Source organism: Pinus tabuliformis, chromosome 9 (assembly GCF_031772625.1).
Source record: "Pinus tabuliformis cultivar Carrire ecotype Pingquan chromosome 9, CPIR1, whole genome shotgun sequence".
NCBI lineage: Eukaryota > Viridiplantae > Streptophyta > Pinopsida > Pinales > Pinaceae > Pinus > Pinus tabuliformis.
The window spans coordinates 452,813,025-452,821,572 of NC_142307.1; the positions used below are offsets into that span (position 1 = coordinate 452,813,025).

At 35.9% G+C, this 8,548-nt stretch overlaps 1 pseudogene; it reads left to right on the plus strand.

Moving 5' to 3' along the window:
* Positions 1-1,186: 1,186 nt before the first annotated feature.
* LOC149149153 (epoxide hydrolase 3-like) lies at positions 1,187-3,174 on the plus strand (annotated as a pseudogene).
* Positions 3,175-8,548: the final 5,374 nt, after the last annotated feature.

Below are 8,548 nucleotides of genomic sequence, written 5' to 3' on the forward strand. Positions count from 1 at the left end.
CACGTCCATTGAGGGGCTGCTTACTATCAAGAGTGTGCCTCTCGAGGACATACATGTGCACATCACATGCTTCTGTAGTCCATTGAATGATTTCAGGACCTCACCCCGGGACCCATCTAGGAGGTACTTTCCCACTTGGAAAGGGAAGGGGCCTCCCATTAACAACAACTTTTATACACAAAAGTGTTGGTGGACCTTGTTGATTGGGTACATGATGTTGGGCACACTCGTGGTAGGTTTAATTAGTATATGCACACTACTAATTTGTACTAATATCTAAAGTTCATCCTAGGCAGAATATTGCTAGACTTGTTTGCCATGTTCATGGACATTTTGTTTTTGAATCAAATAGTTCTATCTACAAGTCAGTCTAGCTAGTCTTTTTTTGTGTATACACTCTCTACTCATTTTGTAAAGAATGATCTCACTTGCCTCTTGACGAAGAGTGCATTTTTGGCTATGGTCTAGTCTCCCTAGTGAAAAACTAGCCTAGGATCACATACTTCTCTATATAAATCTTAATTTGGAAAGAAATACAATATGTACCCAAAAAAATGTTAAAAAGATAAAGAATTTTGTATTTGTAATTTTTTTTTCTAAAATTCCCATTTGAAAAGAAGCAGGGCTATCTACATAATTATCTTTTATTAAATGATTTTATTTTATTTATTAAAATTAAGTAAATGATGATCTCAACTATGCACATACTAGATATTCCCTTACCGCAAGATGAATTTTTCTCAGAACAAGATTTAAAATCTGACAAAAAATTGAAAAAATTAGATTACAATTGTTAAGCTTCAATATTTTGAGTGTGCAAATAATTTCGATGATGCTGAATCCATTTCACTATTAAAAATTATTCGAACACTCTTTTTATCACATTTTTTTAAATAAAAATGACCAGATTCCTTAAAAAAAAAATAACTTTCTGGTGAAATAATAACCTCCTTAAACAATTGTCGTTGAGCATAGTCTATTCTATAAGAAGCTACAAACCATATTTTCACATCATCTCCCGCTCTACTCACATATTAAATAAGTTGTCATCGAGTGCATCCATGGTCTGGCTTTCATTGGCCTATTTGAACAATGCCAAAATGATGTAACCAAAGTCTTCTATTGACTTGAAGCGCAGAGTTAAGCTCACAGGTCCTGCTATCATGTTTAGGTGCATTATCATCTAATGCTTATTGACCCATCGGTCATGGAAAAAATACAACACAAGCAAGCCGATATTGGAGGGCTTAATCTACATGTTGCAGAGATTGGATTAGGTATTAATTTCCATACCAAGCGCTACCACTGTTTTATTAAGGGTGTCCTGGTTGGGTTGAGAGAAACTGGGTACTCTAGATACCTAAGTAGGGGTGGGTAAATTTCTGGTGTGCTCTCCATGATTATATATTTATCAATAGATTGATCTTAAACACACACATATATAGCTACTCTTCTGCTCAAGGGAAAAGCGTGATGGGAAGTTTCCTGAAGTTTGTGTTTATGTAATAATTATATATGAACATAGAATGATTTTAAATTCAATCACAACAATTTTCTCTACAGTCTAAGTGGGTTGGGGAATTTCCTTTCATCATTATAAACTACTCCATAATCTAGGTGGGTTGGGGAAATTTCTCTTATTCCATGAGATGCTTCTTAATTCTGTATATTTAAATTTCCTTGATGTAATATGTAATGATCAAGTTTTTTATTCTAAAGTCCTTCACTATTATATATGCTTGTTGGTTTCATATTTTTGAACTTTGGAATAGGTGCATGTTGTTATAATGATGTACAAATAATGTACAGGTCCAGTTGTGCTATTACTGCATGGATTTCCAGAGATATGGTATTCATGGTGTTATCAGATGATAGCATTGGTAGAGGCAGGGTTTGATGCAATTGCTCCCGACTTTCGAGGTTATGGACTCTTTGATCAACCCTTTGAACTAGAGAAAGTTGCATATTATGACCTTGTAGAAGACATGGCTAGCCTTCTTGATGCCCTGACTATTGAGAAAGTAAGTTTAAGGTTGGATTTCTAGCTACACCCAGAGAAGCTAGAAAGGTTAGTTGTAAACCTCAATGTTGCAAGGTGCGAAAAATTGAAGCTTGCAATGCATGTTATTTAATCCATCTGGATCCTTAGTAGATCTGATGTTAACATGGATATGGATACTAGGTAGTCTTGGACTAGATTGATTCATACTCATCACCATATGTATTGCAAAGTAGTAGTTTGGAGGTTCCTAGTTGTATTTTCTAACCCACATTTCTGAAACTACGTTCCATGAAGCAGGCGTTTGTTGTGGGGAAGGATTTTGGAGCAGCTATTGCTTACTATTTTGATCTCTATCATTCACATCAAGTGAAAGGAATATAGCATTGGGTGTACCTTACTCAAAACCTTGTGAATTCACAAAATCAGACTGGTTTCCAAAAACTTCTATATAAGACATTGGCAGGTTCTTTGTTTTCTTCCCTCTGTCTCCCTTGATTGTCTAATTTGCAATAAACAAAGACATTCGTATTGGAATCTTGTTTCTTCTTTGAATATTCAAAGTAGGCCTTGTTGTACAAAAATATATAATTACTTTATTTTGAATTCATTATTGTAAGAACCCGGAAGAAATATATATACACTTTTCTCAGGAAGTGAACTGCCTATGGCAGAAGATGGTAAGGAGATAATGGATCTTTATGATTCTTCCATACCATTGCCACCTTGGTTCACTGAGGATGACCTTTAGGTGTACTCAAGTCTATATGAGAAATCTGGATTTGTTTTCCCTTTGCAAGTTCCATACCTTTCCTGCACAAGGTATTTCCTTCTATGGTATTGCTTTATTTTCATTCTAAATCACCATAAAGTGCTTAATGCTATGCAAGTTTAAGATACTTCTTTTTTAACATGTTGTGATATACAAGGATTGGGGAAGATTGGCCCATCTCAATGACTATATTATTCAAGCTCCTTCGCCTCTGATAATGGGTAACAAGGATTATGCAATGAAATGTCTAAGAATGGAGTATTTAATCAATAGTGAGCTGCTCAATTCTGACGTGCCCAATCTAGAGATCAAATATCTTTCAGAAGGGAGCCATTTTGTTCAGGAGCAATTTCCAGAGGAAGTGAATAAACTTATCCTTGGCTTCCTGAATCAGCACCTATGAGGATTGGATATAAATAAAAGGTGGGCATATACAAAGAAGAGAGCATTGACATATTGATATTGATATTATGGACTCTTCAAACCACTAGTTTTGGAACAATCATATTAGGTGTCATTTTTGCTGTCAGACCATAGCTCACGGGCTTAATCATATACATATTTTTGTTTCATGATCTTATTATATACTTGTGACTTTGGTGTTATGGAAAATTTGGTGCCAAGAAGTGGTCCTTTCCTCCTAGTTTTTTTGCCCCTTAAACCTCTTAAATTTGGAAGTTTGAGTTTAATTTGAAAAAAAATTGACTAGATTTGAAGTTGTCCCACAACGTAGATAGTAACTCAAAACCCTACTTAAATCTATAGCTGAAGTGTCCATGTATAACAAGAGTATCCCTTCCTTTTATTTCATTAAACAAATTGAAGCAACCCTTTATCTCTTTTTTAAATCAAACACTATTGTCAATGAAGCCTTGTTTGTGAAAAATGCTCTTATAGAGAAACTTAATGGACTTTGGTCCAATAAAAGGGTCTAAAATGTATGAATCAAGCAGCTCGGGTCCCCTCCTATGGAAGGTATAATAAGTTATTTATTGACGCAGGGTTACCCCCACTTATACCCACAGTATACATTTGTGACCTGTGCATAAAACATTTCCCAGGAATAGATATGACCTACTAGGTCAAATTTTCATTAATAGTGATGATGAAGGCCCCTTTATCAGTTCCTTTATATTGGTACACAATCACCCTACTTTAAACCCTTTATCGGAGCTTTATACCCACATAATCCTTCATATGACCCATATATTTAAACTTTCCCTTTTATCATTTGGTTACACATATAATTAACCCACAAAGGCTTTATCAACGCTATTTCCTTTATAACTCATTTACAAAGGAAAATATGCACGAAACATAACTTTCTGCCTTTCATACGATCTCTACATGTTTATTGAGATTTACCTTTATCGCTATCGGGGTTTTCTTCTCCACGGTTCACATTACACAGGCCTTTATCGCATCCAATATGCGATATCGCAATATCGGATCTCAAATAACATTAACCATGCCTTATAATTTGTCAGGTCCATCCTTATCACCTTTCCACAATGCTAACTCCGATCTCTAAAGCCTGATCACTGATACTTCTGATCCCGATCAACGCTTTATCGCTATCGCGTGCCTCCATATTCCTCTACCGATACAATGCCATAAACTGTTGCGATGCGATATTTTATAACAATCTCCACCATTGATCCTTTTTCCGATCCAACGGTCATTAACTTTCCCAATCTCCAAAGATGCTCCGACGATTCTCTACCATTGATCTGCGCTTAGCAGATCCAACTGTCCACAATAATTTCGAGTTGATAACAAGCCCAACAATTAACTGACTACATAGACATGATGGAATTATAAATCCCCAATCTAATAAAGTTCGGGTCCGCATCTCTTGATTAACGTTCAGTCAACTTCTGCCCGATGATCGTAGATGTTATATCATCAACATCTGTGATGCTATGTTGCATGATTTAATCCTGGCCATTGATCAGCAAGATCCAACAGCTATGGAACGCCGACACTCCATTTCTTCCGCCTTTCTATTTACTTGGGTTTTCGCCATTTCTTCAAGGTTTTTGTTTTTTGATGTTACCGTTGCGCGACTCCTCTTGGCTTACCCTCTCATGCTCCTTGGGTCGATATCATCCCAAATCATTTCTTGATCCTTCAATGGATACAAAGATCCATTATGAACTTTTGGCTTGATCTTCTCCTCTGTACTCCGCCTCGACTCTACCTACATATATTTATTTTATGCAATCTCTGATAAACACCTAATTCATCACTCAATACTCGAAATGCACATTTATACTGGTTCCAATCACTCTCTGTATATATAAATACAAACCAATAATTACATATTGAGACTCTGTCTCTCGGCCTAATGGTCTAATATCAGTGGCCTCTGTTTTCATTCTGCTTGTAGGCTCAAAACCACACCCTAGCTTAACCAGCTAATTATCTGAATTCTAACCTATCTAACCTTTGTATTTGCCTTTTAGGCTTGCATTTATACAAAGGATTCCAAAACCAATTTCTAGTTTAGATCCATAAATCCCTTAACAAATTCCTAAAATATCTTCCTCATCCGTAAGGATTCTCTTTAATCCACAAAATCATGAACTGAATCCTAATATAGGATTTACAATCAATTCTCAATCCTCTCATCACTCAACTATCCTAAATCTCTCATGTTCTCCTACATTCGAGAACATTTACGATAAAGCCTCACAATATTCAATTAATTCCCATTTTCATTCAAATCACTCAAAACATTAAATAATTACATTAATTCAATGCTTAGGAATCCAACTTCCTTGAAACACAAGACCCCCTATTTCTACTAAAATACAATAATTATTTTGAGTTGGATGCTCCTACATCAGACTCCCCATGTAATGAAATGTATGACCACCTGGTCATAACTCTGAATAATTGTTTCCTCCTAGATCCTAGACTTTATTTTGTAACTTGTCTTTGCTTGTCAATTGTTCTATTGTTGTTGTTGTCTGCTGCTGTTCTCTAGGTCTCCATACTTTGTGTTGTAATGCTCCACTTGCACTGCTTTCATAGTCTGCTATTGTCTTCCTCTTGTTGTCACTTCTCTCCTTCCTTGTCGTTATCTTCTTTTGAGACACTTTCATCATTAACCTTCTTATTAATTCAATCTCTTTGTCCAGTATATCCTCTGTCTGTTGACTGTTTTCATCCCTTGATTGTTGAACTCTCATTCTCGCTTGTTCTTTACTTATTCTAATTGCTTCCTTTTCATCCTTACCCTCTTATTTACTATTATTTTGCACCTTTTCTGTTGTTGCTATATTGTCTTTCAAAACAATTTCCTGCTTTTGTTTCCTACACCTGTCAACTTCTTCTTGATTATTTTTTATGACAACTTCTTTGTCATCCTTCTTCAACAATTTATCCTGAACATTTATCCTCTGCTCTTCTAACTTTCTCCTTTGAAATTCTAATTCTCTATATAACTCAATGATTTTACTTGGAGTAAACTTTGGAAATTTTACACAATTTCCCATTTCTTCATCTGTTATTGATCCATCATCACATGGTCCTTCTTCCTTTGCTAAATCTTTCTTTACATCCTTCAGTAGATGTTCTTCCTCTTCTTCTTTCATTTGGTTGTCCACCTATGCCAAATATACTCCAACTTCTGCAACAACATCTTCAATTTTAAGACAATCATCATAATAAAAAATATAAGGTCTTTGTGCCTCTTCTTCCTTTGGAAACACTTCAGTATGCTGCTCGGATCTCTCTTCTTATGTCAGCACATCAGTATGCTGATTCAAACTCAAGGAATTCTTGAGACTATCAGCAAGTCTCTTCTTTTCATCATTTGTTTCAATGATGTCTTTCAGCACTTGTTCACTATAGTTAACTGATTCTTTCCCAGTCTCTTTTTCATATTCTTCTTCAAAACTTTCATCTTCTGGAAGGTATTCTTTCATGTTTTTGACAGCTTTAAAAGACTGTCTATCTTCTTCCAAACCTGCAATCATACACAAATCATTAATTTTAAAAATACAAGACCTTTCGGTCTCATTTGATGCTTCAGTCATCAAGTCTTCTGGCTTCTCTGAATCATTCATATGATTCAACTCCTCTGGCTCTTCATCACTTTCAAAAAGTAATGGTCCACTTTCTGGTTCACATATCGAAACTTCAACATCTTCTTCAGCATCTCCCTTTTGTTGTAGCTCAACTCTTTCGAGCTTCTCTATAATCTTTTCAAGTTCCCTTATCTCCTTTATCAATTGCATATTCACCTGTTGGTTTCTCTTCTCTTGTAGCCCCTGCCACTTCACTTTCTTTCTCATAACATAACCATATTTCTGGTCTGCTTCATTTCTTTGCATCATCTCCATTAACACTTCAAGCTGAACTACTATCTCAGCCTTCTCCCTCTCATATTCCTCTTTGCTTAATTGTCTCTGTATGCCATTTGCCTTGGCATCCTTCTCCTTTTGTCCTCTGCTGTGATCTCTTTCAGAACCTCTGTTATGACTGTCACTAGTCATCATCCTCTCCATCTCTATGAGTTCCTCACTCACTTCACTATGAGTTACACTAAAGCCTCTTCAACAGCAAGTTTGCCCTGCTGCCACCTACCTCACCAAGCTCTCCTCACTTAGTCTTTTGGCAAGCAATTGGTTCTCTATCTCTGAACCTTCTGTGAGAAATTCTCTTTGCTCCTTCTAAGCTTCAACTCATATGTACTTTCCAAGAACAAATCTATCCTCTTTATCCAATCTCTGTTGGAATTCCTCAAGGTTCTACTACATTTCTTCTTCCACTTAGAAACTCTTACCAACTTCCTTTATCTCTTAGCAATTCTACCCACATCATTTGTGCAATTGCCTTTTGGGAGTTGCAACAATACTTTTGCTTTAATGCAAAGACTACAAATTTTCAATCTTCAAATCCAATTAAAATAAAATCATATCATCTTACCTTCAAGATCTCTGCCTGATCTTGTCCTCCCATTCACCTGCACTTTTGAATGGATTGTTCCTTCCCCTAGCTTTCAATTGTATCTTCAAATTTGGCTACTTCAAGACCTTACAAGCATCCAGGCTCTTACAATTTAACTACTGTAATCCTACTCTAAATATCATTCATTCAATATCTGCTAATCATTAGAAAAATTTGCATACCTTCACATACCTTTAGGATCTCACCACTCCTGCAAATCGGTTTCAGCAGATCTTCATGCTTCCAATGCACAAATCTTCAATATTCAGCTATTGTCGATCAGATTTAGAATATGATTATTTCTTCCAATCTTCTGGCTTTATCTTGACAAAGCTTAGCTATCAGCAACAATTTCGCCTTTGCTAAGTTTTCTTCTACTTAGAAATCCTTACCAGTTTCTTCCATTACTTCTTCTTAAAACTTGATCTTCTTTTGTTGAGATACTTCATTGGCTGCAACTATCAATCTTCAATCTATTTCTTTATCTAGCAAAACTCAAATCAGAGTTAAATAAAACTATACCTGCATGATTTTATAAGGAGTCTTCATTCACTCTTCACATTCGAGTGAATCTCCATTCTTCAAAACATTGTTGTGGATTCTTTATGTTTCTGTAATCTCTCCTTAATTCTTACTCACCTGCCACTGAGAACTTAACTGTTCTTCTCCATTCTCCCAGCTTTACTCTGGTTTCTTCACTGTCATATTAGAATCTGATCTCCCTTGCCTTCATACACATCTTTCCAGATATCTCTGTTCTAATTTCTTTCAAAGAAACTTTCACACATAATTGCTTTGGTCTGCCTTATACAAAATGGTTC